The following is a 9,128-nucleotide window of genomic DNA, read 5'->3' on the forward strand; positions in this document are numbered from 1 at the left end:
TGGTACAGATCTATCTGCTGCTCCGAGCTATACTGCATAAAGTTGTTCCAGCAGACCTGGAGTAATGTATGTGATGACATGACTTTTATTAACTTTGAAATGTCTATCTGAGTCACGACAGTCAGTTTCAGAAGTGGTTGCGGAAAGTTTTTGCGCTCACGGCTCTTCTATGGGATTCGGTCCGGTCTTAGTTTGAATTATGTCTACCTAACCCTTATGTCTTTGATGTTTTGATGTAACTGTCTGTCTTTTCGAGTTGTCTTGAGCAATCCTGTTTTTAGTAGGGAGTTGAGATTACATGAATACAATTATTATACAATTATGATACTACGATTTAAACATCGTATCTACTAGCTATGTACAATGTCTCTTTAATGCAGACAGAGTCCCATGAGCTACCATAGTTTGGTTGCCACATCTTATGAAGTATTTTTAATTATGTCTACCTCACTCTTATGTCTTCGTTTTGATGTAACTGTCTTTTCGAGTTGTCTTGAGCAATCCTGTTTTAGTAGGGAGTTGAGATTACATGAATGCAATTATGATACAATTATGATACTACGATTTAAACATCGTATCTACTAGCTATGTACAATGTCTCTTTAATGCAGACAGAGTCTACCTCACTCTTATCAGTCTTATGTCTTCGTTTTGATGTCTTTTTGAGTCGTCTGGGGCAATCCTGTTTTTAATAGGGAGTTGAGATTGAATGAATGCAATTATGATACAATTATGATACTACTAATAATTAAACATCATAACTACTAGCTATGTACAGCTATGTACAATGTCAGTTGAATGCAGACAGAGTCCCGCGAGGCCCCATGGTACCATTTGTCGCTATGGGCTTTCGTAGTTTTTAGGCCACGCCCCGGACCGATTCTCACGGCCGGACCGAATCGTATAGAACACCTGTTCGAACACCGGCTGATAGTCTCCAGGCAGACGCACTTTTATGTCAATTAGAATTAGACTCTTTAGGTAGTAAATGTTGGGCTTCCGGTGTGCGGAAAACTTTAGAAGAATGCGGTTATGCCTTTGTTTGGCATTCCCCACACTCAATTGTTTCAAAAGTGCCCTCAATCATCTCTGCTATTCAACAACGTTTAAAGGACATCTACTTTCAAACATTTCTATGCGAAATTCATAATGACAACAAGGGCAAATGCGCAAAGAACAAATTACGCTCATACAGACTGTTCAAATCCACCTATAACGAAGAAGAGTATCTTAAGATTCCGAACGAACGACAAAGATCTATTATCACCAAACTACGAATCAGCTGCCACAAACTCCGTGTTGAATCAGGGAGACACAACCACACACCTCTGGAGCAAAGAGTCTGTCAGTTCTGTAACCTGAACAAGATCGAAGATGAATCTCACTTTCTATTAGATTGTAGTTTATATAGTAACGATAGAAGTATTCTTTTTAGCCATATTATAGGAAAGTTCCCTCGCTTTGAATATATGTCTAGTGTTGAAAAATTCATTTTTCTTATGAGCTTTGATCAAACGACATTATACAAACACATCTCAAGCTACATATTTAACATAACTAAGAAACGAGAAGAAGCAGAACAAATGTATTAGAATAGTTTTAGAATTTATGTTTTAGATTAGTCTTAGAAACCATGTTTACTGCATTGCTACCCTTTGTATCTATATGCCTGTACTTAGCCCGATAGGGCATGAATGTGCAATAAAGGCTATTACATTATTAAAGTACCAGGAAACCGAGTTTGTTTGCTAGTGATTTTCTGCCTGAGGTAAAGTTATCTTTCTCCTGTTCTTGTCATAGAATTCCTTACAGCTGTAAGACACCATTGGGCATATTCTATTAGTTGGTTTTATGAAACATTTTATTTCATCAGAAAGTTATCTTAAACTCGGTGTTTTTTTTCAAATGTAATATAAGACACTTTATGTGTGCACCTTTCTTTGTATTAGGCCCATAGCAAATTAAACGTTTTATAAACATATCGAATATAATCGAGATGGAGACATAAAGAGCTAGAGAGACGGCTTGCCAGACAGAGACAAAGAAAAGAGCATGACATTGGATGATCAATATTATTCATTAAGGAGTTGTGATGAGAAAGTTTTATTGCTTTCTTAAGTGAAAAAAAAATAATGTTGGCTTGACTCCACTCAAGTTCTCATCTCCACTGCTTTTGTTGTGCTACTTGGACTACTAAGTTGTCAATGCCTTAGTCAAACCAAAGAGAAAGGCATGTGGACATTGTTAAACAATAGAGAATGAGATATTGACGGAGATATGTCTCTTAATTGGTGTGTCAACAAATAGTGAAGGATTTAGGTAGGTTTATGGCATTTTAAAGAATAGCAACGGAATGTGTGCATGTCAGCGCGTCTCATGGTAATATCATTTAGTTACAGGTGGCAGCAAGAGTAGTAAATATTAAAAAAACACGTATGTTCATCAACTAAAAATGGCAAGCTCTCACGTACCTTTTAAAAGGTTAACTTCGATTTGTCTGCCTTCTTGCGTAGGTTGACGTGTTCGCTTGTTGAAAAACAAAATGCCATTCGCACTGCGCCACAGCCCGCTTGTCTTTCCATATAAGGGCAAAGACAACCTCGCTCCTTCAGACTAATCGCGATATCATGTTGTTGTATTCATGTATCGGTAAGAGCTTTAGGCTGCTCAAACGTTGTTTGTCAGAACAGTAGAAATGTACGAACAAGCACAGCCGGTCCGGTCCCCTGTCTCTGGGCTCGACAGCAGTCAAACCAGCGGGCCGCAGACCCCAACACCTGCTGACCATCAGAGTGGTCGGCATGGGCGTTGCCGCCATGGCAACGTCTCTAATATAAAGAGGGGAGAAGGGATAGAAATGTCTTCAGACACGTATGAAGAAGCCGAGGCTGTGAATATCTCGTCAACATTTCGAGAGGCCCGACTGCAGCGTGCAAAGCTACGGGGAGAGTCAGTCGTTGAGGGGGCTGATGACAGTAGCAACAGGCGCTATGTCAATGTACCTGACACAGCGGCCACGTCTACAGGTAGCTGAAGTTTGTTTTCGTGTTTAGAATATATTCTGTTATAGTTTTTCGCAAGCTAAGTAAATTTTGCAGTAAGATTATGGTCACTATGTCTTTATGGTCTGGTCTTTTATAACTTAATTGCATGTGCTATTATTCTGGTACCCTAGCCCGAGTACCCTCCAAATGAAATACAGCCAGTTTAAACATTATAGGGCGAAGAATTACTGATCGAATTGCAACGTTAACTGGGGTGACGATGAGAAAGATTGGTTAATCTTTAAAATTACTTGCATAGTATGTTTATACATACATCTTTATTAATGCATATCCTTATAAGCTTAATTTTTTACTTAATACTTTTGGTCAAAAACTGGCTTTGATCTCTGGCAATGATCTTATCTAAATCAATATTTAAGCTTTGAAAACAATTTCCACAGAAAATGATATAGTTCAGAATAGCTGCATCGTGGGTGCTACTGCTGTGGTGGTGGCAACCTTGGTCACCGTGGGACTCGTCGTCATGGTGGTCATCTATAAAGAGGTATTTCATTTCGTGCCATATTAGAAAAAAAATCCAGGTGTTAAAATCACATCCATGAACTTTCATGATGTATGACTATGGAAACTGTGCAAAAAGTCTAATTTTAAAAATCTGTTTAAATGGCAGAATTCTGATATGAAATTGTATCATGTGCAATTGTCGTGCAATAAAGTTCTTCTATGAAATCCGTGAACACAAGTGTCCTCTTACCTGTGACTTTTCAGATGTTCAGTCTAGATTACCTAGAACTAGGGGTCTTCCGAGACCCAAGAACCCCCAACTCGAGTTGATAATTAGTTAGACACAGTAGTTTTTGTTTAATACCTTTAATTTTGTCGTTGCACATTAATTGTATATTGGTGAAATTCTTTTGTCGTCCATTCTAAAAGGTCACTAAGTCTAAAATGTTACCTTAGTGTACTTATTGACATTAAGATTACACTGAGATTAAAATAAATTTGTATTGAAATAAAATATATCATAACACTGTGATCCATGGTTTCTACGCCTCATGGTGCCTTACATCTAGTTGTAAGAAATGCACCACTTGTACAAACCCGGTTCCCTGGTATCTCAGCGCAAGAATATGCGTAATTATATCAAATAACATTAAATCATGATTGTATATCAGAACATGATATTCATAGATTTAAATTGAAGAAAGGGGAGAGAAAACGTTACCTTGTAGAAAATTTAAAAACACATTTTAGGTTATAACACTTCAGAAGTTGCTAATACTTTCAGCAATTCGAAAGTTTGTGTTTCTTCTTATGAGTCTATCTTTTCTATATGTCTCTTTCTGTCTTTGTGTGTGTGAGTGTGTGTGTGTGTGTTGTGTGTGTGTGTGTGTGTGTGTGTGTGTGTGTGTTTGTATGTGTGTGTGTGTGCTTGGGGGTGTTTGTGCACATGATTATTGTGCAAAACCTAATGAAATACAATTACTAAAAGTGTTCTTTGTTAACAGCCATTAACATTAGAACTAAATACATCATTAGACATGTTGTAGTCTGCCGAAGCTCTAAAAAAATTCAATGCTAATATGAATCGAGCTTTTCCACACTACATACAGATCTTCCAAGTTTTAAGCAGCTAGATACATCTGACGTCGACTACTGCATCTAATGCGCCATTCCGTGCAAAGTTGAATAACACAAAATGAATAACACACTACAATTTGCAAGTTTTTTTTTCCCTAATAGATAAAAGAATCATAAAGTCAGGCTGATAAGAATCATCTTACTTGGCTCCCTAAGACATGCCTCCAAGACTGCTGATCGGTTCCTCTCGAAGTCCAATTTGCGTTTCAGGTCGTCAACAGTGTCGGACAGTTGGGACATGTCATCCATGTTGCGTTTCAGGTCGTAAACAGTGTCAGACAGTTGGGACACGTCATTCATGTTGCGTTTCAGGTCGTCAACAGTGTCGGACAGTTGGGACATGTCATCCATGTTGCGTTTCAGGTCGTAAACAGTGTCAGACAGTTGGGACACGTCATTCATGTTGCGTTTCAGGTCGTCAACAGTGTCGGACAGTTGGGACATGTCATCCATGTTGCGTTTCAGGTCGTCAACAGTGCCAGACAGTTGGGACACGTCATTCATGTTGCGTTTCAGGTCGTCAACAGTGTCGGACAGTTGGGACATGTCATCCTTGTTGCGTTTCAGGTTTTCAACAGTATCGGACAGTTGAGACATTTCCTTTAACGATTTCGAAGTGCAAAATATCATTAAGCACCAAGAAAGACGGTAGCATCTTAGAGTAAGCAACCTTTTAGAATAGGTAACAGAAGAATTTTACCAATATACAATTAAAAGTCAACGAAATGATGAATTAAAGATCGTAAATAAATTGAAAAACCTACTTTGTCTACTTTCTATCGTCAACTCTATTTGGGGTTTCAAATCCAGAGGCCCATTCTTGCAATATATTTGAAATCTTTGTCGTTTTGAGATGGGTGAAACCAGTGAATCTACTGGTTTCATTTGAAAAAAAAAATATATCCATCCTTGGGTCTCGGGAGACCCCAAGTGCTAGGTAATCTAGACTAAACATCTGAAAAGTCACAGGTGAGAGGACACTTGTGTTTACGTGTCATTGCATTTAATAAGAATTTTGCCGTATGGAACATTTTCAAAAATAGGATTTTTGGAAAATTCCATAGTCATAAAAGTCCTTGGATGTGATTTTGCCACGTTTAAATTTTTTGTCCAGTATGGCACGAAATAAAATACCTCCCGATTGATGAACACCATGACGACGAGTCCCACGATGATCAAAGTTGCCACGACAGCAGTAGCACCCACGACGCAGCCACGGTAGGACCGAACTAAGTAACGAACAACACGGCGGTCATTTGTGCCACAAGGATACGTGCAGTCGTCTGAAAAAAACCTTTTGAGCTATTCTGAACTATAACATTTTTCTGGAGGAAAATTTTAAAATGTAAAGTACAGGTTTCAATAAGATGTATAAACTGGCTAAAACTCCTCTGGAAGGTACTCGAGCTAGGGTATCAGACACCAGAAGATCAAGACAAAGTTAGTGGCGATAATCTCAGAGCAAAAGTTACTCAGATTGCGAAAAAAAATCTAACGGTATATTCTAAACACGAAAACAAGCCTCAGCTACCTGTAGACGTTGCCGCTGTGTCAGGTGCATTGACATAACGCCTGTTATTTTTGTCATCAGCCACCTCAACGGGTGATTCTTCCCGTAGCTTTGCACGCTGCAGTCGGGCCTCTCGAAACTGACGAGATATTCACGTTGACGAGATAATCACAGCCTCGGCTTCTTCATACGTGTCTGAAGTCCCTCTCCCCCATTTTTATTTGAGACGTTGCCATGGCAGCCACGCCCATGCCGACCAATCTGATGGTCAGAAGGTGTTGGGGCCTGCGGCCCGCTGGTTTGACTGATGTCGGGCCCAGAGACAGGGAACCGGACCGGCTGTGCTTGTCGTACATTTCTACTGTTCTGACAAACAACGTTGGAGCAGCCTAAAGCTCTTACAGGTACATAAATAAAACAAAAAGATATCGCGATTAATCTGAAGATGTGATATTGTCTTTGCTCTTATATGGCAAGACAAGCGGGCTGTGAAAATAGCATGGAAAGGTTAACTTTGATTTGGCTGCCGCGTAGGGTGGTTGACGTGTTCGCTTGTTGGAAAACAAAATGCCATTTGCACTGCGTCACAACAATAAAGTATGAGATATTGATGGAGATATGTCTCTTAATTGGTGTGTCAACAAACAGTGAAGTAGATATGTGTGTTTATGGCATGTTAATCAATGGCAACGGAGAATATGTGCATGTATGCTTGTCTGCTATGGTAGCACCGGCTTGTACAGATGGCAGCAAGAGTAAAATATGAAACAAAGTGTGTTCAGCAACTAAACTTTGCAAGCTGTCACGTACCTTTTGAAAGGTTAACTCAAATGTGTCTGCCTCCTGACGTAGGTTCACGTGTTCGCTTGTTGGAAAACAAAATACCATTTGCACTACGTCACAGCCTGCTTGTCTTTCCATATGTATAAGGACAAATACAACGTCAAATATCCAGACTAATCGCGATATCATTTTGCTATATTCATGTATGTGTAAGAGCTTTAGGCTGCTCCAACGTTGTTTGTTAAAACAGTAGAAATGTACGAACAAGCACAGCCGGTCCGGTTCCCTGTCTCTGGGCCCGGCATCAGTCAAACCAGCGGGCCGCAGGCCCCAACACCTGCTGACCATCAGAGTGGTCAGCATGGGCGTGGCCGCCATAACAACGTCTCTAATATAAAGAGGGGAGAAGGGATAGAAATGTCTTCAGACACGTATGAAGAAGCCGAGGCTGTGAATATCTCGTCGACGTTTCGAGAGGCCCGGTTCCAGCGTGCAAGACTACGGGGAGAACCAACCACTGAGGTGGATGATAACAAAGCCAACAGTCGGTATGTCAATGTACCTGACACGACGGCAACGTCTACAGGTAGCTGAAGCTTGTTTTCGTGTTTAGAATATACCTTTGGAGTTTTTTTTGAACGCTGCATAAATTTTGCACTTAGATTATCGCCACTAACTATGTCTTTATCCTCTAATCTTTGATAGCTTAATTGCATATGCTGTTATCCTGTTACCCTAGACCGAGTACCCTACAGGTGAATTTTAGCCAGTTAGATATTTTAGCGCCAAGTACTATTGAACTAATTTCAACTGGGGCGACATATGATCTTTTAAATAACTTTCATAGTAGTTTTCTGTATACATCTTTATTAATGCAAATCCTTATCAGCTTCATTGTTCTCTTAATACTTTGGGTCAAAAACTGACTTTGATCTCTGGCAATCATCTTATTGAAACCTATACTTCAGATTTAGAATTACTTCCAGAAAAATGATAAAGTTCAGAATAGCTCCAAAGTTGTTGTTTTTCCAGACAGCACGTATCCTGGTGAAACAAATGGCCGCCGTGTTCTTCGTGACTTGGTTCGGTCCTACCGTGGCTGCATCTTGGGCGTTACTGCTGTGGTGGTGGCAACTTTGATCATCGTGGGACTCGTCGTCATGGTGGTCATCTATAGAGAGGTATTTTATTTCGTGCCATATTAGAAAAACATCAAGTGAAAGATCACGTACAAGAACTTTCATGACTATGGAACCTCCCCAACATAATAGTCCACTTTTTAAAAATCTTTTTATGCGGCAGAATTCTCATATGAAATCCATAAACACAAGTGTCCTCGTACCTGTGACTTTTCAGATGTCTAGTCTAGATTACATAGAAGTTGGGGTCTTTCGAGACCCAAGGTTTGAAAGATATTTTTCAAATGAAATCTATTTCACACATCTCAAGAATGGGCCTCGAACCCTCAACTAGAGTTGATAATTAGTTACGACAGATCAGATAAACTAGCTATAGTTTTTGTTTAATATTTTTGAAGGTTGCTAACTCTAAGATGCTAACGTCTTTCTTGGTGTGCTTAATGATATTTTGCACTTCGAAATCGTTAAAGGAAATATCTCAACTGTCCGATACTGTTGACGACCTGAAACGCAGCATGGATGACATGTCCCAACTGTCTGACACTGTTGACGACCTGAAACGCCAATTGGACATCGCAAGAAACCGTTCAGCAGTCTTGGAGGCATGTCTTCGGGAGCCAAGTAAGATGATTCTTATCAATCTGACTTCATGATTCTTTTATCTATTAAGAAAAAAAAAACTTGCAAATTGCAGCGTGTTTTTAAAGTTTTTAAAGCTGCTGAAATGAATTGACAATTGCTTGATGCGATCAGAAAGTTTTCATCTTAAGCTGTCAGCTTGTTTTGTTACTAATAGTAAAATGTTCCCCAGTATCTTGTCCCGATGGTTACCAACTGTGGCGTGGAATCTGCTACAAGGCCTTCGACACTCCTGTGCCTTTTAACGAAGCAGCTGCAACCTGTCGCAAAGATGGCGGCACCCTTGCCATGCCCCGAGACGCTGAGACCAACGCCTTCCTGAGCTCCTTAAGCTTGTACAAGTCCGTGAGGGAAGACGGTTGGAGATTAAATCGATTCTACATTGGCTTGCAAGATCAACGTGAAGAAGGA

At 39.9% G+C, this 9,128-nt stretch overlaps 1 long non-coding RNA gene across 1 annotated transcript in view; it reads left to right on the top strand.

Annotated features, from left to right (window-relative positions):
- Positions 1–4,655, top strand: part of LOC118425190 — a 17,415-nt gene extending 12,760 nt beyond the window's left edge. The window contains exons 2-3 of the long non-coding RNA XR_004832281.1: positions 637–642; positions 4,643–4,655. This is a non-coding gene — a long non-coding RNA (uncharacterized LOC118425190). The remainder of the gene's footprint in view (positions 1–636; positions 643–4,642) is intronic.
- The last annotated feature ends 4,473 nt before the right edge of the window (positions 4,656–9,128 follow it).

The sequence above is a fragment of the Branchiostoma floridae genome, chromosome 10 (assembly GCF_000003815.2).
Source record: "Branchiostoma floridae strain S238N-H82 chromosome 10, Bfl_VNyyK, whole genome shotgun sequence".
In the NCBI taxonomy this organism is placed as follows: Eukaryota; Metazoa; Chordata; class Leptocardii; order Amphioxiformes; family Branchiostomatidae; genus Branchiostoma; species Branchiostoma floridae.